Genomic DNA, 22,456 nt, shown 5'->3' with positions numbered 1-22,456 from the left:
AGTTAAAAGTCATATTAATAGCCACTTAATAGACTCTCCCTTAACTATTCGTTTCTACATTTCTGAATTATGCCTTCACGGAGTCAACTTCATATATATGCTAAGTAGGAAATAATGGTGAGATAATTGCTCAGGGCAGTCATCCATTTTCCTAAATGTGTTCTAGCTCTGACTTTCATTCAAATATTCTACTCTAAGACAACCATCAACAACCATTTTACGTCCTTTCCAAAGCCATTTCCATTAGACCGTGAAGGAACAAGATTGAGATCTCACAACCTGACCTATAGTTGTTGAAACTGTGTGTGAGCCCTTGAAGAGACAATATCTATGGTGGGGGCCGAAGGCACAGTTATTCCAAGAATCCAAATATGAACTGAGACCTAAACAGTGATGGTATCTAACTATAAGTTATTCTTGATCAAGGTGGATTCTAAGATTCTATTTTACTCAATAGATAGAGGTAACAATCTGTCTGTCTGACTTTGGATGGTGATCCAGAGAATATTTGGGGAGATATGCTTCCCCCCCCCCCCCGTTACCTAACAGAATACAGAATAACAGAGTTGTAAGAGAATAGAAATAGAAATAAATAGAAATAAATAGAAATAGAACAGAACAGATCAGATCAGAACAGAACAGAACAGAATAGAATAGAATATAGGGATGGGATGGGATAGGATAGGATAGGAAAGGAAAGGAAATAGAATAGAGAGAAGTAGAAGTAGAAGTGAAGTAGAGTAGAGTAGAGTAGAGTAGAGTAGAGTAGAGTAGAGTAGAATAGAATAGAATAGAATAGAATAGAATAGAATAGAATAGAAGGGGTAGGATAGGATAGGATAGGATAGGATAGGATAGGAAATAGAATAGAGAGAATAGGAATTGGAATTAGAATTAGAATTAGAATTAATTAGAAGAATAGAGTAGAGTAGAATAGAGTAGAGTAGAATAGAATAGAATAGAATAGAAGGGGTAGGATAGGATAGGATAGGATAGGATAGGATAGGATAGGAAATAGAATAGAGAGAATAGGAATTGGAATTGGAATTAGAATTAGAATTAATTAGAAGAGTAGAGTAGAGTAGAGTAAGAGCCAAGGTGGCGCAGTGGTTAAATGCAGCACTGCAGGCTACTGCTAGATCAGCAGGTCAGCGGTTCAAATCTCACTGGCTCAGGGTTGACTCAGCCTTCCATCCTTCCGAGGTGGGTAAAATGAGGACCCAGATTGTTGGGGGCAATATGCTGACTCTCTGTAAACCGCTTAGAGAGGCCTGAAAGGCCTATGAAGCGGTATATAAGTCTACTGCTATTGCTATAGAGTAGAGTAGAGTGTAGAGAGTAGAGTAGAGTAGAGTAGAATAGAATAGAATAGAATAGTTGGAAGGTACCTTGGAGGTCTTCTAGTCCAACCCCCTGCTCAGGCAGGAAACCCTAGACCGTTTTAGACAAATGGTTGTCCGACAGCCTCTTCTTAAACATCTCAAACAAGAGTGTCCTTTTTATCAAGTCTAAAACCGTTGAGATTCTTTCGTCCAAAGTATGTAGCAACTGTCAACCAGACATGATCCCACATGGCCAAATGAGAACAGAAGAGACCTCAAAACTGGGCAATGCCTGGAAAAGACCACCAGCCCCACCACATCTGTAGGGTCTTAAAGGACTTTGAGAGGACAAACAGCCTGGACTAATGTCACCCAGATCTTTGTGCATCTGTAACCTTGAAACATCTCCCAGCAAACTCGTTCTTTTGGAGCACACAGAGAAGGCTGGAGCCAAACCAGATGTAGAAAGTGGACAAAGATTCCTTCCACCCAAACGTGAACTCCCTCTGATCCTTGAGAACGTCCGTTCAAGTGTTTATGCTTAAAACCCTTGATGAATTGGGAGCAGGAGAGGAATCTGGTTTATCACAATCTCTCTGGATCAAGTCCAGTCCTTGGCCATGTGTTCTTCCAGAGCCGGTTCCTTGCATAACACACACACACACACACACCACTTACCTTTCTGTGATCGACGGAAGGCTGTGGAATGACCAGCTGAAATCCAAGCACAATTAGGGAACTCAGAATCCTGCAGGGGCAAAAAAGATGGTCATTGACTTCCCTGCTTCACGAGGGAGGCAACGCAACCACAACTTTCTGGTTAAATGTGGACTGCATCTTTGAGGTTTGCCCCCCCACCCCCCCACCCACCCCGAAGGCCACAGGTTGCACACTCATAGCACTGATGGTGTAACCTAGCTGGGTCATGAAACGTCAGCAAGGAAACAGCTAAGCACCAAGAAAGCCACCGATTAAATATTTTCAAGCCAAAGCTAAAAGTCCTTCAAATTTCAACAATCGGATTGACTGTCCCCAAACTGCTTTTATTCCCCCCCCCCCACTCCAAATCACACACTGGATTTTGCTTTTTAAATGTTTCACTTCCCACCCAAGAAGCTGCTTCAGTTCTCATCCAAGATAGTGATATAGAGAAAGAATTTATTGTAAATAGTATTATTAAAAAAAAAAAACATGTATACCAACATGGAAAAGCTGTTACAAGTGTAAATGTGTTTTGTTTTAATGTTGGGAAATGTAATAAAGACTATTTTAAAAATCAGTTCTCCTCCAAAAAAGTTTCATCCAAGAAGCGAAACATTTTCAAGGGGGGGAAAAGCACCTTTGGGACAACCATGACTTGGATGATTGAGAATTCCCCTGGACAAATCTGATGGACTCTTAACACGCTTTTTTTCAAAGGAAATACACTCATCCTGGCATGGGTGTGTGTTGCAAATGTTTATGTGCCAAGCAGGGATGGGAAACAAGGCTTAAGTTTTGCATGTCAGTAGCAGTAGCAGTAGTAGTAGCAGTTAGACTTATATACCGCTTCATAGGGCTTTCAGCCCTCTCTAAGCGGTTTACAGAGTCAGCATATCGCCCCCACAGTCTGGGTCCTCATTTTACCCACCTCGGAAGGATGGAAGGCTTAGTCAACCCTGAGCCAGTGAGATTTGAACCGCTGAACTGCAGATAACAGTCAGCTGAAGTGGCCTGCAGTACTGCACTCTACCCACTGCGCCACCTCGGCTCTTTATGTCAGAGCGACTCAACTTAGAAAAGTCCTATCAATTTTTCCGTTTTGAGCAAAGGGGAAGTTTGAGAGGCAGATTTGCATCCAGCTGTTCCCCTGGCAGACTAACCAATTGTTCCCCTCGTTTGCTGCTTGAAATAAAGCATGATTACCATTTCACACAAGTCAAATTAGGCTCGCGCGGTTTGCCGTGCCTAAATTTGTACATTTTTTTCTATATGTTTTTTTTTTTTGTTTCGTTTTTCTGTTCCTGAATTTTTACCAAAAAAAAATAGTCTCTTCCTATTCTACAGGGGATTGGATGCAAGCTGGCAACATTGAAATCCAGGAAGCCCAAACAGCCAAGGGAAACTTGGGGGGGGGGGGAATAAATAAATAGCAGTTATAGCAATAGCAGTTAGACTTATATACTGCTTCATAGGGCTTTCAGCCCTCTCTAAGCAGTTTACAGAGTCAGCATTATTGCCCCCAACAACAATCCGGGTCCTCATTTTACCCGCCTCGGAAGGATGGAAGGCTGAGTCAACCTTGAGCAGGTGAGATTAGAACCACCGAACTGCAGATAACAGTCAGCTGAAGTAGCCTGCAGTGCTGCATTTAACCACTGCGCCACCTCAGCTAAAACCCGCACGACATTTTGGAATGGAATATGAATGGGGTTTCACTGCCAAGATATTTGTAGAAGTGACATCAAGGATAGCTTCAAATCTGGGGATGCGTCAGTCCCTGCCAAATGTTTGTTAACAAAAGTTGGACGTAATGAAGAAGAATGCTATTTAAAAAATGCATTCATTTCTAGCCAGCGTAAGTTTTGCAATCAAATTAAAGATCTGGAGCATATCCTTCCCACCTTGCTTCCAAAAGCAAATCTGATTTTGCTGTGTCCTTTAGAAATTGGGTGAGTAAGCGGTGAGGTCAAAGCCTCCCTCGATTTGAGCTGATTGCTACGTGGGCATAACTGTACGCAGCATTGTTTTCCTGGAAATAATAAGGAAAGGAATGGCCATCGCTTTCTTCCGGATGTGATTTTATTTTCCGGTCTAACCTTCAAATCTAGAAAATTTCCCTTTCAAGTCACATCTGACCAACCTCTTAGTTTTTTCTCCACAACAAGCAGGTTGGATCAGAGAAAGAACATAAGCCAATTTGTCTCACAGGTGTTGCCCAATTTAAGTTCATGGTTAAATAAATAAATAAGGCCACACTTGGAATTCTGCATTCAGTTTTGGTCACCAGTTTTGGTCTAGATGTGGAGACTCTAGAAAGAGTGCAAAGAGCAACAAAGAGGATTAGGGGACTGGAGGCTAAAACATACGAAGAACGGTTGCAGGAACTGGGAATGGCTAGTTTAATGAAAAGGAGGACCAGGGGAGACATGATAGCAGTCTTTCAATATCTCGGGTTGCCCCAAAGAAGAGGGGGTCAAGCTATTCTCCAAGGCACCTGAGGGTAGAACAAGAAGCAATGGGTGGAAACTAATCAAGGAGAGAAGCAACCTAGTTACCTAGAACTAAGGAGTTAATTAGAACAATTAACCAGTGGAACAACTTGCCTCCAGAAGTTGTGAATGCCCCCAACACTGGATGTTTTTAAGAAGTTGGCTAACGATTTGAAATGCTAAAGGGTTTCCTGCCTAAGCAGGGGGTTGGACTAGAAGACCTCCAAGGTCTCTTCCAACTCTGTTATTCTATATTCTAAACGAGCAGAAAATCCACCAAAAGGCTCTCTGGAACAGTTATATGGTTCAAAACCAGTCCAACCAGCCCATCAATATTATCCTTACCAACCCAGACAGTGAAATGATTTTTTTTTTCTTTTGGTGAGTCACACATTCCTAATAAAGATTTGAAACCCCCTTGGCTATCTTAGTCCTACTTTAACAAGGAATTCAACCAGGTCTGAAGAAATAAGATTTGGTTTTTTACAGTCAGTGTCGGAATGGTGTTTTTCAAAATAGCAATAGCAATAGCAGTTAGACTTATATACCGCTTCATAGGGTTTTCAGCCCTCTCTAAGCGGTTTACAGAGTCAGCATATATCGCCCCCACAGTCTGGGTCCTCATTTCACCCACCTCGGAAGGATGGAAGGCTGAGTCAACCCTGAGCCAGTGAGATTTGAACAGCCGAACTGCAGAACTGCAGTCAGCTGAAGTAGCCTGCAGTGCTGCATTTAACCACTGCGCCACCTCGGCTCAAAAGGCCACTGTACTTTCTTTGGGAGTTCTTTTTGCCTTATAAAATTTTTGCTTTTCATGCAACAAGTTCCTTCTTGGGTGGGAGAAGAACAGAAGAAGCTTCTTGGATGAGAAGCAAAACATTTTCAAGAAAAAAAGTAAGTCCAGTGGCCCTCCGAAAATCACCCTTGGGACCACCACGACCTGGATAATTGGCAATTTCCACAGACATTCTTCCACTTAACAATTGTGTTATTAACTTAACAACTGCAGTGATTCACTTAATGACTGTGGCCAGAAAAATGGGGCATAACTCATTTAACAAATATCTCGGAGAATAGGCCAATACTCACCTCAAAGACCCCTTAAAATTGTCTCGCATAATTCTTGACTCTGAAAATGAGGTGTCCGAGAACCAAGGGTTGGTTTCCAATTTCTTGAAATGGGGGGAGGAATTATAGAAAAATCCTGAGGAAAATAACTACAGAGAGAGAGAGAGAGAGAGAGGGAGGGAGGGAGGGAGGGAGGGAGGGAGGGAGAGAGAGAGAGAGAGAGAGAGAGAGAGAGAGAGAGAGAATAGGATTAGTTTCTCATCACCATAAACAATGCTTTTCAGAATTTCTGTGAAGATGAAATAGTGGTAGGAATACCACTTAATTATTAATTAGGGGCTGTGATATGTAATTAATAGGAGAAACAAAAATGATATAAAATATGCTCACCCCACCAAGCTCCAATTACAGATTTCGAAGAGTCATAAAATTAGGAGACTTATAACCCATTTTTTTTCACCATCAACTGAATTTCATTGAACTGAAATTTCATTTATACAATTCGTGGCCAATGGCCACTTCTTAATAATATAAAGTTGTGCTCATTTTTCCCAAAAGACAAACTATATTTATATGCTAATTTTTCCAAAGTTACCTACATTTTTATCCCAATTTATCCAAAATTCACCTCATTTATATCCCGATTTTCCAAAATGAGCTAACGTTAAACTAAGTTCAGCTCATGCTATGCTAATTTCCCCAAATTTATCTCATTACATCCCATGTTTCCAAAACTAGCTAACTTTAAGCTACTTTTAGCTAAGGTTTAGCTAATGCTATGCTACGTTTCCCAAAATTATGCTCTGCTCTTTATTCCGAAATAAATCTGGGCTAATTTTCCTCAAAACTTATCCAACGCTGAACCAGTAATACACCCATCTTCTTTCTGGGAAAAAAAATTCTCAACTCTTCCCAAAGCATGATGTACCTCATTTCCCCCAAAATAAAACCTCTCTGGATAATAACCCCAGTCAGGTTTTGAGCACATGCACTAAAATAAGCCCTCCCTGAAAATATTGCAACACAGCAGCAGCCTGGACCATGCGCGCCTCCTCTTCCTGAACCCCAAAAATAATAAGACCTCCCCAAAAATAAGGCCAAGCATTTATTTCGGGGGTCAAAAGAAAATAAGACGCTGTCTTATTTTCAGGGAAACACGGTAATAAAAACTTTAAAACCCCATCTCTGTCTCTCAGCTGTCATTCCCAAACTTCACACCGTCCTCTCAGGTGGAGAACATCCGGGGGGGGGGGGGTTGCTCTGACCATTACTGCCAGTTCGGTGCACGCAAAAATTTTGCATGCTCCGCGCATGTGCGTATTTACACAAAAATAGGTCTGCACATGCGCAAAATGTTTTTAAAAGGAAAAAAATTGCATGCATGCAATTGCAAATTGTTTTTGTGCATTTGCAGAACCAAAAATCGAGATGGCAGCCCTGTAGGAGAACCGATTCGGGGGCCATGGGAGGCCTGGGTCGTTACTCTAACCCTAACCGCTACCGGTTTGGCTGGGCTGAAGCGGTAGGAACTCAACTCTGAGAACATCCATTTTTAAAATAGCAATAGCAATAGCAGTTAGACTTATATACCGCTTCATAAGGCTTTCAGCCCTCTCTAAGCGGTTTACAGAGTCAGCATATCGCCCCCAACAACAATCCGGGTCCTCATTTTACCCACCTCGGAAGGATGGAAGGCTGAGTCAACCTTGAGCCGGTGAGATTTGAACCGCTGAACTGCAGATAGCAGTCAGCTGAAGTGGCCTGCAGTACTGCACTCTACCCACTGCGCCACCTCGGCTCCTATTTCTTAGACATATATACAGAATCAGCCTCTTGCCCCTTCCTTCCTTCCTTCCTTCCTTCCTTCCTTCCTTCCTTCCTTCCTTCCCACTTATTTAGCAATAGCAATAGCAGTTAGACTTATATACCGCTTCATAGGGCTTTCAGCCCTCTCTAAGCGGTTTACAGAGTCAGCCTATCGCCCCCATAGTCTGGGTCCTCATTTCACCCACCTCGGAAGGATGGAAGGCTGAGTCAACCTTGAGCCTGGTGGGATTTGAACCGCCGAACTGCAGCTTAGCAGTCAGCTGAAGTGGCTGCAGTACTGCACTCTAACCACTGTGCCACCTCGGCTCAGGCAGCCTCTGTTGCGAAAAGGAAAAAAAAGCCCCTTCCCATCCTAACAAAATATTGTCGAAAAGCATGCCCAAATTCCAAAAGGGCAATAACGCAGACGACTGGCGGGGGGGAAAAAACTGTCTCATTTCATGCCAGGACGCAACCCAATCTTTTACAGATTGGCCACCTCGCTTGCCTTCTGCCCCCACAACCAGCCATTTCTGGTTTCTAAGGGGAGGGTGGCGGGGGAGACAGTGGCATCCCTTTGAGATAAACCTTGATCCGTGTCTGTCAACCCATCCGATAACCAGAAAGATGCTGGGCAAAACCAGAGCTTATCTCTTAAGCCACCCTGCGCACGGCTCCAGCCTGCTTATTGTAGAAACTTGACATTATCAAGCTACACAACGTTGGATTTTGTGATCGGGCCAAGACCAACATGGCTTGGAAGGGACTAAAAACAACCGAGCAGTGTTTGAAGCCCCTCTGGACTCAAGAGGTGGGGGGGAGTCAGAACGATGCCAGGGCTACAGAATCCAAATCTGGATCCTGCGTTCTCCATAGGCTTGGGATCTCTCCCTCATTGGAGCCTTCTGAATGTTGACTTGGACGTTGGATCACACATACAGAAAGGTTGACCTGGGGGAGGAAGAGACGGTGGGGGGATGTTTCAACCCGCTCTGCTAAAACAAAACTTGGATGCCCAATAAGCTTGAAGATTGCAAAAGAAAGAGAGAAGAACATGGAAAGGCTGAGATGCATTCATAGATTGAATTAAAACCTACCGTGTTTCCCCAACAATAAGATGGGGTCTTACTTTCTTTTGACGCCCCCCCAAATAAGCGCTTGGCCTTATTTTTGGGGAGGTCTTATTATTTTTGAGGTGCAGGATGCAGCAAGAGTGGTCATCTCGTGGGGCCTGCTGTGTTGCAATGTTTTTGGGGAGGGCTTATTTTCAGGGGGGAGGGCTTATTTTAGCACATGTACTCAAAAGCCCGACTGGGCTTATTTCCAGGGAAAGAGTTTAACTGCAATGTGTTGAAAATGTAGAGTTGGGTGGCTGGGAGTTCACAGGGGTTCGGGAGAACCTCTAGCTAAGATTCTGTGCAGTTTGGAGAACCTCCAAATTCCACTCCTGGCTGGCCCTGCCCACCCCTCCCCTCCCCGAGTCTCCATGTGGCCCGTTTTGGGTGCAGGTAAGTAGAGAACACGCACAGAGGATCGGGGGGGGGGTGAAAAACAGGCCTACCGGGAGTTCGGGAGGGCTTCCGGTAGTCCTCCAGAGCCTGCGGAGGCCGTTTTTGCCCTCCCGGAGGCTCCAGGAAAGCCTCCGGAGCCCTGGGAGGGCAAAAAATGCCCCCACCGCCATGGTGCAGAAGGCCAACTAAGTCACACCCACCATGGCCACACCAGTGGTGGGTTCCGGATTCCGTTCCAACTGGTACAGTTGGAACGGCCCTGTTGTCACCCACATGGATGCACACAGCATACGGGCATGCGTTGTAGCTGCAAACAACACTTCCGCAAGCCTCCGTGAAGCACCAGCTGCTTGGTGGAGCATCGCACAGGTGCTGTACATGCCATGCCCATGCGCGGAAGCACCGACAGCTTTAAAACATGGTAAGGAGCTCGGGCGGGCAGGTGGGTGGGCCCTCCGGAGCACCGTACCAGAACAGTACCCCCGATACTCTGGGCAGGCTCCGGTACACCCGTACCGGGGCGTACCACCTGTAACCCACCACTGGGCCACGCCCACTCAGCAACCGGGCAGAGAACCCCTGGCTAAAATTTTTGAAGCCCACCCTGTGAATAAGCCACTCTTGGCTGGGTTCACACCATGTGTTAAGCCTAAGAGCCGAGATGGCACAGTAGTTAGAGTGCTGTACTGCAGCCACTTCAGCTGACTGTTATCTGCAGTTCGGCTGTTCTAATCTCACCGGCTCAGGGTTGACTCAGCCTTCCATCCTTCTGAGGTGGGTGAAATGAGGACCCAGACTGTGGGGGCGATATGCTGACTCTGTAAACCGCTTAGAGAGCGGCTGAAAGCCCTAGGAAGCGGTATATAAGTCTAACTGCTATTGCTATTGCTACTCACCTCCTGTAGAAGTCTAAAATGCCCCCTTTTGTAAATTCCAAAGACTTCTCAATATTGTTGCGTTGAGATCTTCATCTATTTCAGGATGCGATTTTTTAAAATAGCACACCTGGCGCAAATGTCATTCATACAGTAATTGTTTGAAATTACAACAGCACCGAAAACAATTGCTTATAATCAGTCCTCGGTCTCATGGCCACTGCAGTCATCCCCACGATCACCTGATCCACATTTGGGCACTTGGGAGCTGATGTGTCTTCACAACAGTTGTTAACATCCCAGAGTCTTGCGATTGTTAAGTGGTTCACTTAACAACCGCGACCCCGAAAATGGTCGTAACATCGGGCACGCCTCACTTAAGAACCACCTTGCTTAGCAATGGGAACTCCGAATTTGGTTGTAAATTGAGAAGCCCGTATCTAGAATAAAAAAAAGGGCTCCTTCAAGTTTTTAACCTGAAGCCATTGCACTTCATGGAGATTTATATCCGAAACTCATTCAAGTGCAGATCGGCCTTTGCGATGTAATTTATTTTATTTTGCCTTGTTGACTTAAATCTATGGCAAGCCAAGACTAAATTTCCTTGGCATTTATCTTTCTGCTTAGTGTGTGCACTCTGCCAGCTGCTACTGACAATTCTAGTAGGAGCAGCTAAGAAATGTCAGGTTTGTTTTGTTTTGGAAACCGACTAATTTTCCTCCAGTGATTTATGACCCAAATTCTTTTGTGCAGCCAAGAAGGCCCACCCGAAGCCTTTCCAGAAAAAGTCAGTTGTGTCTCTTTCAAGAGGAAAGCCCGTCGGCTAATAATACTTCTGCCACGAAGGTTCAGAGAAGATGAGATAGATAGATAGATAGATAGATAGATAGATAGATAGATAGATAGATAGATAGATAGATAGAGATGATAGATAGATAGATAGATAGATAGATAGATAGATAGATAGATAGATAGATAGATAGATAGATGATAGATAGATAGATAGATAGATAGATAGATAGATAGATAGATAGATAGATAGATAGATAGATAGATATGATAGATGGATGGATGGATGGATGGATAGATAGATGATAGATAGATAGATAGATAGATAGATGATAGATAGATATAGAGATGATAGATAGATAGATAGATAGATAGATAGATAGATAGATAGATAGATAGATATAGAGATGATAGATAGATAGATAGATAGATAGATAGATAGATAGATGGATAGATAGATGATAGATAGAAAGATAGATGATAGATAGATAGATAGATAGATATAGAGATGATAGATGATAGATAGATAGATAGATAGATAGATAGATAGATAGATAGATAGATAGATAGATACAGATAGATGATAGATAGATAGATAGATAGATAGATAGATAGATAGATGATAGATAGATAGATAGATAGATGATAGATAGATATAGAGATGATAGATAGATAGATAGATAGATACAGATAGATGATAGATAGATAGATAGATAGAGATAGAGATAGAGATAGAGATAGAGATAGAGATAGATAGATAGAGATGATAGATAGAAAGATAGATAGATAGATAGATAGACAGATAGATTACACAGACAGATAGATACACAGACAGATAGACAGACAGACAAAGAATGGATGGAGAGATGGAGAGATAGATAGATATGATATTATAATTATAGCAAGTGTAATCTTTATTGTCATTGTACTTAAATACAACAAAATTGGTTTTAACCTCACTGGTGCAAAATTATAACAGAAACAAAAAAAGAAAAAAAAAACTAGTGTGTGCATGGAGTGATGGAGTTAGACAAGAGACAGGGAGGGAGGGAGGGAGGGAGGGAGGGAGGTAATAGAGTTGACAGATAGGCAGAAAAAAATCATTCCAGGAAAATCCTTTTCCTCATTCCTACCAGGACGAAATCATCATATCTCTGTCTTTTTAAGATTTCTACCTTACCACGAATGGTGCTTGCTGCTTGATCAAAGTGAGCATCCAAGATGGATGCATGGATGGATGGGTGCATCGATGGGTGCACGGATGGATATGATAGGGAGGGAGGAAGATAGGCAGGTAGGACATTAGACCTATAAAAGGTCTATGAAAGAGATGGGACATCAGGACGTCTCATCAGCCCTCCTGCCTTTTTTGACACACACCCCTCAACAGATGCTGCTGCCCCAAATCCAGAACGATGTCACCAAGTTTCAAAGATGGATCCCTAAGGAACGAAACGCTGCATTCCTGCCAGAGATTAAAGCAATCCTTTGAGAGGCAACGAGATGATCTTTCAATGCGAATTAAAACCGAAACTCACCACTGCCTGGATTTTGCCGGAAGGAAAGGCAGGATATGCATCTAATAAATAACCAACAGCCTTCCATTCTCTTGCTCTCGCTGGATAAATCGCTTCCTTCTTCCTGAAAGTTGGAACTCAACTTTCGCTAACCTTCCAGTCGGGCCAAGTCAGGGCTCCAAAAGTCATTAAAAAAATATGCGCACGGTGGCATCGTGCAATCACCAATCCAGCTTCTTCCCATCCCTCCAATATCCTCCCACCCTCTTCATCCAAACCTAGCTCAATGAAGAGGGCTGGGGGTGGGGGGGTGGTGGGGGTTTCACCCAGCTGATTAACTCGCACGGAGCCAAACCCACCAAGGAACGCAACAACCTCGCATCTAGCAATCAAAATTGTGTTTCTTTTCAAAGAGTTTCGATGAGTTTTGTTTTTATTTTAAAAAAGAAGGTCTGATTGCGCGTATAATAGGAGCCAGGTTTTTTTTTTTTAAATGTATTTTTAAAAAAAGTGGCAGAGGGGGAGGGGAAGTAGGGTAGAGGGGAATGATGGAGGGAAGAAGGGAAGTTGGAGGGGGGCAAAAGAAAGGGTGTATGGAGGGTCGAAGAGGCACATTGGGTTTCTATTTTGGGGGGGTATTATTGACAAGAGGAATGGCTATGTTTATTGTTTAATGTTATATGGCCCCGGTTATGCACAGTATATATGTGACTGTACGAAAATGAAATGGAAAAATAAAAACACATTTAAAAAAAAAATAGAAGCCAGGTTTTTAACTGCTCTTTTTCTCTGGAAAATATTTCGCTTCTCCTCCAAGAAACTTCTCCATCTCTGCCTGGGTGGTGGGGAACGGAAGAGAATGGAAGAGGCTGAAGAAGCTTCTTGGGGGAGAAGGGAAAGGTCTTCAAAGAAAAAGAAACAAAACAGGAAGTCCAGTTGCCTCCTGAAAAAGTATCTTTGGGAGAACCCTGACCTGGATGGCTGAGAATCTCTACAAACTATTCCTTTATAACCTGTCTCCTCTCCGCTGCTTGGAGCACAGCATTAGTTGAGCAACCTTTTGAAGTTCCAACAGCACTGAAAAAAAGATGACTTACAACCAATCCTCGCATTTACATCCGTCCCAGCTACCCTCTGATTAAAGGTTCCCCTCGCACAGATGTGCTAGTCATTCCTGACTCATGAGCGGGCGCTGCTCATCTCCGTTTCAAAGCCGAAGAGCCAGCGCTGTCCGAAGACGTCTCCGTGGTCATGTGTGGCTGGCATGATTCAATGCCGAAGGTGCACGGAACGCTGTTCCCTTCCCACCAAAGGTGGCTCCTATTTCTCTACTTGCATTTTTTTTACGTGCTTTCGAACTGCTAGGTTGGCAGAAGCTGAGATAAGGAACGGGAGCTCACTCCGTTACGCGGCGCTAGGGATTCGAACCGCCGAACTGCCGACCTTTCTGATCGACAAGCTCAGTACTGTGTCCCTTTTTCCCCACGTGATTCTGTGAACAAAATTCGGATATTTGACAACTGGTCCCTCTCTCTCTCTCTCCATTTCTCTCTCCCTCTGTTTCTCTCCCTTTCTCTCTCCCTCTCTCTCTCCCTCTTTCTCTCTCTCTCTCCCTTTCTCTCTCTCTCTCTCTCTCTCTCTCTCCCCACTCCCTCCCTCCCTCTCTCTCTCTCTTTCTCTCTCTCTCTCTTTCTCTCTCTCCTCCCTCCCTCTCTCTCTCTCTCCTCTCTCTCTCGCTCTCTTTCTTTCTCTCTCTCTCTCTCTCTCTTTCTCTCTCCAGATCAGGGCCCTGTGAGCTGTCTCCTGACTCATTCAATCCCTCCAGATCAACCTCATGTGATATATGAGACTCCAGGTGTGTTCTGCAATCCCATGTTGCCCAGGTGAGGTTAACCTCAGAGGCAGGCAGCTGGGGAAAACAATGGGAACTACAGATGGCCAGGTAAATGCAGAGCGGGAGGAGGAGAAGAGGAAGGGAGGTTGGGAAAAAGGAGGAGGGGAGGGGAGGAATCGTGATGAGGACCCATTTAACGCTATTATTCTTTCTCATCGGCTCAATAACTGAATTTCTTTCCGATATTCTCTCGGACGCACATAGAGAGATCTTCAGGTAGTCCTCCACTTACGACAGTTGAGCCCAACTTTCATGTGGTTCAGTGAAGCATTTGCTGGGTTTTGCCCCATCTTACGATTTCTTTCTTGTTGTTAAGTGAATCCCCGCAGTTGTTCAATTAGCAACACGGATGTTAAGTGAATCTGGCTGGTCAGAAGGTCTCAAAAGGGGGAATCCCGTGACCCTGCAACCGTCATAAATATGAGTCAGTGGCCAAGGTCTGAATTTGGATCATGCGACCGTGAAGATGCAGGGATAGTCGTTAAGTGTGGGAAATGGTCGTAAGTCACTGTTTTCCATGCCTTTGTGACTTTGAACAGTCCCTAACTCAGCTGTTGTAAGTCAAGGACTACCAGTATCTGGTTCATGCATTGCTTGAAGCTGTTCAGGGCTCAAGCAAAGATTTAGCATAAACCAAGATTCACCAGTTTGCATCACAAGCTAATCCAGAAGCTCTCAAACTGCCATTCAACCCCAACAGGCCAAAACCCCATTACTTCTTCAGGGTTCCCCAGTGTAGGTTCCAAGCATCTTTCTTTTCTTTCTTTCTTTCTTTCCTACTTTCTTTCTTTCTTTCTTTCCTACTTTCTTTCTTTCTTTCTTTCGTTCATTTGTTCTTTCAATCTTTCATTCTCTCTCTCTCTCTTTCCTTTCTTTCTTTCTCTTTCTCTCTCTTTCTCTTTTTCTCTTTGTTTCTCTTTCTCTTCCTTCCTTCCTTCTCTCTTTCTTCCTTCCTTCTTCCTTCTCTTTTTCCTTCCTTCCTTTCTCTCTCTCTCTTTCTTCTTTATTTCTTTTTCCTTTTTCTTTTTTCTTTGTTTCTCTTTCTCTCTCTCTTTCTCTTTCTCTCTTTCTTTCTTTGTTTCTCTTTCTCTTCCTTCCTTCCTCTCTCTTTCTTCCTTCCTTCTTCCTTCTCTTTTTCCTTCCTTCCTTTCTCTCTCTCTCGCTTTCTTCTTTCTTTTTTCCCCTTTCTTTCTTTCTCTTTCTCTTTCTCTCTCTCTCTTTCTTTCTTTCTCTTTCTCTTCCTTCCTCTCTCTTTCTTCCTTCCTTCTTCCTTCTCTTTTTCCTTCCTTCCTCTCTCTCTCTCTCTCTTTCTCCTTTGTTTCTTTCTTTTTCCTTTCTTTCTTCTCTTTTTCCTCCCCCCTTCCTTCCTCCCCCCCTCTCTTCTGCATGAAACATATCTAACTAACCAGGGCACCATTTCAAAGGAATTTTTCGAGATAGGTGTGGTTGTGTTTAGAGATTCTTAGCAAGGATTAAAAATGCCCATTTTCAGCTGTTGCTTGGATGGAGTTTCAGAAACAAGAGCATTTTTGTGTCGGTTTCTATTTCAACCCCCCCAAACAATCTGTCCCGATCAGATTATCCCCTTTTGTTGCGTTACCCCTGTAGGCAAATGGGTTTCTTCCTCTTGCTGCATGACTAAAACACAGTTTTAGGCTGCACTGTTTCTGCAACAGCAGGCACGATCTGGAAGAGATTTTTCCCCCCCATTCACTTTTCTAAAAATGCCATAATTGTCCCTAAACCACAGCAGTGGAGAATCAAAGCTGTTTGAAACCCATCCAAAAAAAAAAACAACCCCAGACTAGATTCCCATCTGAGCTCCACCTTCCAAAGGAACTCAAGCTCAGATGCCCTTTCTTGGCTAACCTACCTCACAAAGTCGTTGTGCCACATCTCCTGAGCATCTTTTTCTGACCAAGGTGGGAGAAAATGCCATAAGATTGAAAATGCAAATCTTGATACACACACACACACACACACCAAAAAAAAAAAGATAAATCTTCATGGAAGTTCAACTCCGGTTGACTCTACGGGGAAGGTTCCAAAACCAATCAATCACCTCGGGATTCCCAACTCTCATCGCCAACACTTGTTGCAAACTCATCCTGTATCTTTAGCCCGTTTGCAAGCACAAACTCCGATGGTTTTGTTCCGTGTTGTTAAAATGCAGAAGGAATGATGGTTGTCTGCTGTCTGTCTGGAACTGGCTTCCCACCACCACCACCATCCCTGTCTCTAAGACAGATTCTCCAGAGCTAACTGTGGATCCGTGCCAAAGGGAAGACGGATTTCTCCCCTTTGCTCCCTCCCTACCTGACACACGGATTCCCCCCCCCCCCCATTTGCTCTGCCTGCAAAACTTCTAACTTCTGGGGGCGAAGGGAACTTTTGCAGAAAGAGAGAAAATCCCCCCCCCCCAAGAGGAGGAGGAAGAGAAATAAGGAACGTGCCCAGGCCTGGGAGCTCCAGAAGAGAGGAGAGAAAAGTGGGGAGGGAAAGGAAGGGAAGGGAAAGGAAGAAAGGGAAAGGAAAGGAAAGGAAGAAAGGGAAAGGAAGAAAGGGAAGGAGAAAGAAAAGTGAAGGAGGAAAGAGAAGGAAAGGAAAGGAAGAAAGGGAAGGGAAGGAAGAAAGAGAAGGAAGGGAAGGAGAAAGAAAAGGGAAGGAAGAAAGAGAAGGAAAAGAAGAAAGAGAAGGAAGGGAAGGAGAAAGGGAAGGGAAGGAAGAAAGAGAAGGAAGGGAAGGAGAAAGAAAAGGGAAGGAAGGAAGAAGGGAAGGGAAGTAAGAAAGGGAAGGGAAAGAGAAAGAAAAGGGAAGTAAGAAAGGAAAGGGAAAGAGAAAGAAAAGTGAAGGAGGAAAGAGAAAGAAAGGAAAGGAAGAAAGGAAAGGGAAGGAAGAAAGAGAGGGAAGGGAAAGAGAAAGAAAAGGGAAGGAGGAAGGGAAGGAAGGGAAGGGAAGGAAGAAAGAGGAGGAAGGGAAGGAGAAAGAAAAGGGAAGGAAGAAAGAAGGGAAGGGAAAGGAAGAAAGGGAAAGGAAAGGAAAAGAAGAAAGAGAAGGGAAGTAAGAAAGGGAAGGGAAAGAGAAAGAGAAAGAAAAGTGAAGGAGGAAAGAGAAGGAAAGGAAAGGAAGAAAGGAAAGGGAAGGAAGAAAGAGAAGGAAGGGAAAGAGAAAGAAAAGAGAAGGAGGAAAGAGAAAGAAAGGAAAGGGAAGGTGGGAAGGGAAGGAAGAAAGAAAAGGGAAGGGAAGGAGGAAAGAGAAGGGAAGGGAGGAGAGGAGATTGTTCAGGATCCTAGAACTGCCCAGCAGGTGTCCGAAGCTGGCACCCCTGCCCTGGCACGCAGACACCCAGGGAGTGCAACCGGACCCCCCCCCCCCCCCATCCCATAGGTGGACGCTTTCTCCTTGGCACGTAGCGTCCCTTGCCTGCAATGGAAACCCGCTCAGGATTTCCCAGCGGGTCACCTTGGCATCCGCCAGAGACCGAATCAGCAACCATCCCACGTCCCCCCCTGGGCTGGCTGGACACCCGCACATACCCCTGGGTCGCCACGGAGCCCATGCCTTCCCAGCGGCGCCCGCTTGCCCTCCGGAAGGCTCCCTTAACCCCTTGCCAGCCTGGTGGGAAAGTCTCGCCCCCCTCCCGTTTCTGTCCGCTCGAGTCCAACGCCGCCCCCTCCCCAAAACCCAGGAAGGATGAGGGCCTGGAGGGAGGCTGAAATACCTGGGGGGAGGCCAGCCGAAGGGGAGGCAGCCCTTCCAGGTGTTCAGCCCTGCCGGCTCATCCTCTGGAACAGCTGCCACCTCCGTTTGTCCTTACCTGGCCACTTTCTGAAAGTCCTCCGGAGTCCCCAAGAATCACATCCGGACGCTGGGAGACCAAGGGGGCTGCCCTCCAGCCGAGATCGGGGCAAATCCTACAGGATCATGCGACCTTCCCTCCCTTCTCTCGGCGCTTCTGGAGTCCGGCTAGTCGGCGGCGGCGGCGGCTGCCGTGCGTGGAAAAGTGAGGCGCAGCTGTCAGAAGGCAGGGGGGGGGGGGAATTTAAGGGCTTCCATGAGGCTCCCACTGCCACCTGGCGGCCCTTGCGGGCAAGAACCTTCCAGAAATCCTCCAGGAAACCCCAAAGAGGGGCAGGCAGGTGTGGGAAGAGAGGTGCTTGGCCTTACCATGCCCAGAATATAGGATAACAGAGAAGGGGGCTGGACTAGAAGACCTCCAAGGCCCCTTCCCGTGTTGGAAGGGACCTCGGAGGTCTTCTAGTCCAAATCCCTTCTCTAGCTAGATACCATTTCCTGCTCTAAAAGTTGCTTCCTGGGCTTAGGGATTCTTAGTGCGAATGTGCTTGTGTCGAACTGGGGGGTGTTTGTTTTAGTGTCATTCATTCAAATTCGTTTGCGTGTGATGAAGGCTCCAAACGACAAACTGGGAGGCGGTGAGTTCTAGTCTTAGCCTTAGGCACGAAAGCCAGCTGGGAGACCTGCTTGGACAGTCCATCTCTCTCAGCCCAGCCTGCCTCGCACGGTTGTTGTGGGGAAAATAGAAGAAGGAAGGAGGATTAGGTATGTGAAGGAGGGGAAGGAGGGAAGAGGGAGGGGAGAAAAGAAGGAAGGCAGACAGGAAGGGAGGGAGGGAGGAAAGATGGAGGGAGGAGAGGAAGGAAGGAAGGAGGGAGGGAAGGAAGGAGGAAGGAGGGAGGGAAAGAAGGAGGGAGGGAGAGAAAGAAGGAAGGAAAGAGGGAAAGAAGGGAGGGAAGGAAGGAAGCAAGGAAGGAGGAAAAGAAGAAAAGAGGATGGAGGGAAAAACAGGAAGGAGGGAAGGGAGGGAGGAAGGAAGTAGGAAGGAGTGAGGGAAAGAAGAAAGGAGGGAGGGATGGAAAGAGGGAGAGAAAGGAGGGAAAGAGGGAAAGAAGAGAGGGAGGGAGAGAAGGAGAGAAAGAAGGGAGGGAGAGAAAGAAGGAAGGAAGGAGGGAAAGGAGGGAAGGAAGGAAGCAAGGAAGGAGGGAAAGAAGGATGGAGGGAAGGAGGGAAAAACAGGAGGGAGGAAGGGAAGGAAGTAGGAAGGAGGGAGAGAAAGGAGGGAAGGAGGGAAAGAAGAGAGGGAGGGAGCGAAGGGAGGAATTCTACCTCTGCACATGTTGAGCATCTCCCCGTCCTTGGTGTGAGACCCACAAGATATTATTTTTCAGTAGTCCAATTTGTAAGAAGCATAATTGGGTGTTTCTCTGCTTAACCCCGTTTCCATCTCTTTCTCCTCTGCGGATGTCTTCTCAAGGCTCCCACGTTAGACCAAAACCTTCTCCAAGTGAGACCAGTGGACTTATCCTTAGTAGCTCCTGTTGATCCTGGTGGCGCGCTGAGTTAATTCTGAAATGATCTCCAGGTTCTTTACTAGATGGATGGTGTCATTTGGGAAAGAGCTCTGGATCAGCACCAGAGCAGGGAGAAAAAAATCTCTCTCTTTCTCTCTCTTTCTCTCTCTCTCTCTCTCTCCCTCCCTCCCTCCCTCTCTCTTTTGCTGTAGAGAAGGAAAATAATATCTGCCACAGGCATTTCTCCACCCGAGGTATCTGGAAAGGTTACAGGAATACCTCGGAAATATTGTGGAACCAGTTCCAGACCACCGCAATAAAGTGAATATTGCAATAAAATGAGTCACACGGGGTTTTTTGGGGTTTCCAAGTGCATGTAGAAGTTACATTTACACCGTACTTTACTCTGGGAAGTAAGGAATCGCATCAGGTCCCCCCCCAAAAAATATACGTTGCTTAACGTGGGGGGGAAACATTCTTTTTACTAAACGTTGCTAAAGTTCCCTGGGAACATTTGCCAGACATGTGTGAGAGACAGTGCAAGAGAGGCGATAAATCAGTGGAATTAACAATTAGTGTGTGGAAGGGCTTGTCTTTCGAAGTTGTGGGTGCCCCATCACTGGAGGTTTTTAAGAAGTTGGACAGCCACTTGTGTGAAATGGTATAGGGTCTCCTGCTTGAGCAAGGGGTTGGAATAGATGACCTCCAAGTCCCTTCCAACTCCATTATTCGGATGGATGGATGGATGGATGGATGGATGGATGGATGGATGGATGGATGGATGGATGGATGGATGGATGGCTAGATGGATGGATGGATGGATGGATGGATGGATGGATGGATGGATGGATGGATGGCTAGATGGATGGCTGGATGGATGGATGGATGGATGGATGGATGGATGGATGGATGGATGGATGGATGGCTACATGGATGGATGGATGGATGGATGGATGGATGGATGGATGGATGGATGGCTAGATGGATGGATGGATGGATGGATGGATGGATGGATGGCTAGATGGGTGGATGGATAGATGGGTGGATGGATGGATCGATCGATGGATGGATGGATCGATCGATGGAGTGACTCCAAGTTGTTGTTGATTCTTGGTGACCATCTAGATTTTCTGTAGGACATTCAGGTCTTAACCTGGTCTTCCAACAGGGCCGTGATTGCTATTGTAACTGAATCCATCAGTCGGTGGTCATTCTCATCTTCTCCTTCCCATCTTGGGACCTTCTCCAAAGACTTGGGCCTTAGCGTGTGTCTGAAGTAGGATGTGGTGTGGTGGCCTGGAGGTGGGGCTCTCGCCTCACAGTCCTGTGAGTTCCATCCTAGGTAGAGGCAGATATTTCTCTCTCTGGGCACCATGAGAATCTATCTGCTGAACAAAACTCCGCGCTGGTGACAGGAAGAGCATCTGGCCAGTAAATACTCAGCTTCATTCAGTTGCTCAAGACTCCGCCACCCAAGGGATTATGGGGTCTTTAAAAGGAGATGGTGATGTGTCTGAAGCAGGGTAATTTAATCCATGGGTCATTTGGCTGGAGAAAATGGGAGAAAGGTTTCGCGGCTGGTGAAAAACTCAGCATTAGTTCTTGCAAAGAGAGACTTGCTAGAAACCATACAAACCAAATCCCCGCGAGCCACCTTAGCTGCACCCAATGGAACTCCAAATGCCCAGTTAAGAATTGAGACAGGCATGCCTCAAATACAGGTAAGAGCCTGGAAGAGGATGATCATTCATTGGCTTAAAATGCATTTCTTCCCAGAGGATCTGTCCCCACTAGTGTTGACTGACAATTTCCCTTCCCTCTGGAAACAGGCAATTGATCACAAGCTGGGCTCTTATGGGCTTTCACCGTTATTCTTAATGTCCCTAGGCTTTGAGCAAGCAAAGTATGTAGTAATCAATAGAATGAGGGACATGGAGTTCCAAGAAGAACTAAATAGGTTGCCTCTCCACAGTAGGGACAGAATCAAACAGGGTGTGTGTGGAATCAGCAAGATATCTAAATGACCTGATCTCCCCAAAACAAAGAATAGCTTTCTTCAGAGCCAGATTTAACATTCTTCCTTCAGCACTCCTCCGGGGCAGGTATAAGAGAACACCTACAGCAGAACACGTTTGTATATGTGGTAAAGGAGACGTGGAAGATAATCCACATGTTCTATTACACTGCGAGCTATACAGAGCTTGTAGGTCTGCAAATATTCTGCCCTTGTTAGAGAGATTGCCAGGGAGGGCAGACCATTTTTATCTAGGCTTTCTCCTCCAGGACACTAACCTGGTTACCACGTCTGCAGTGGCAAAGTTCTGTGCGGCTGCAATGTCCATAAGGAAAAAATTGGCTACAGAAGTATAGTTGTCATCTGGTACCAATTATCTGGACATTCCTCTAACAATCTTTGGACCATTGTATTTACTCCTATACTTAAAAGCGTTGCGCCCAGGTAAACCAGGGAGTGACAATCTGAGAACATGTATGTTATTTTCCACTTTTAGCGTCAATACTTTTTAATTATATCTTAATGTCAGTACTTTTTAACATAGTGTAAAAACTAATGTGTATTGCTGGTCTTTGGCCGTAATAAAGATTTACTTACTTACTTACTTACTTACTTACAGCTTATTAGTTCAACATGATTTCTTGAACGTGGAAGGAGCGAAGTTTGGGCTGCAGCTGCTCAACACAAGGAGGAATTGACTGACAGCTCTGATCAAAGAGGTTTGCCGGCCTCCAGCCATCGAAGGCAATTGTTCGGAGTAGGGAAAACCTCTGGTCCAAGTTTCCAACTGCTGCAACTTACCGTTCCTGCGGGCTGGTTAATTAAAACACAGTTAGAAGAATCAAGCAGGCGTTAAGAGGACAGAGGTGGTGTGAGCAAGGCCGGCTGAGAACACACGTCCACACCTCTGTGGGAAAGGAACAGGATGGACAGAAGCTCCCTGGTGACATTCAAACAAACAGGACCAGGAAGGGTCGGTGGTAGGGCTGAATTGGCAGTTCCCAGCAGGTCAGAGGTGGGTTCCTACCGGTTCGCACCGGTTTGGTAGAACCGGTTCGTCAAATCTACCGAACCGGTTAGAAGAGGTTCCACCAGTGGACCCGGAAAGCAGGCCACACCTACAGAAGAGGTTCCAATAATTTTTGAAACCCACCACTGCC

General features: G+C 45.4%; 1 long non-coding RNA gene across 1 annotated transcript; it reads right to left on the bottom strand.

Moving 5' to 3' along the window:
• Window positions 1-2,028: 2,028 nt before the first annotated feature.
• On the bottom strand, window positions 2,029-17,947 carry LOC116518982. Its single transcript, XR_004256606.1, has 3 exons — window positions 17,791-17,947; window positions 5,603-5,730; window positions 2,029-2,070 (listed from the first exon to the last, which is right to left on the bottom strand). It is a non-coding gene; the product is annotated as an uncharacterized LOC116518982 (long non-coding RNA).
• Window positions 17,948-22,456: the final 4,509 nt, after the last annotated feature.

Source organism: Thamnophis elegans, chromosome 16 (genome assembly GCF_009769535.1).
Source record: "Thamnophis elegans isolate rThaEle1 chromosome 16, rThaEle1.pri, whole genome shotgun sequence".
Lineage (NCBI taxonomy): Eukaryota > Metazoa > Chordata > Lepidosauria > Squamata > Colubridae > Thamnophis > Thamnophis elegans.
The sequence above is the reverse complement of the archived record's forward strand: the minus strand, read 5'-3'. Positions and strand labels throughout refer to the sequence as shown.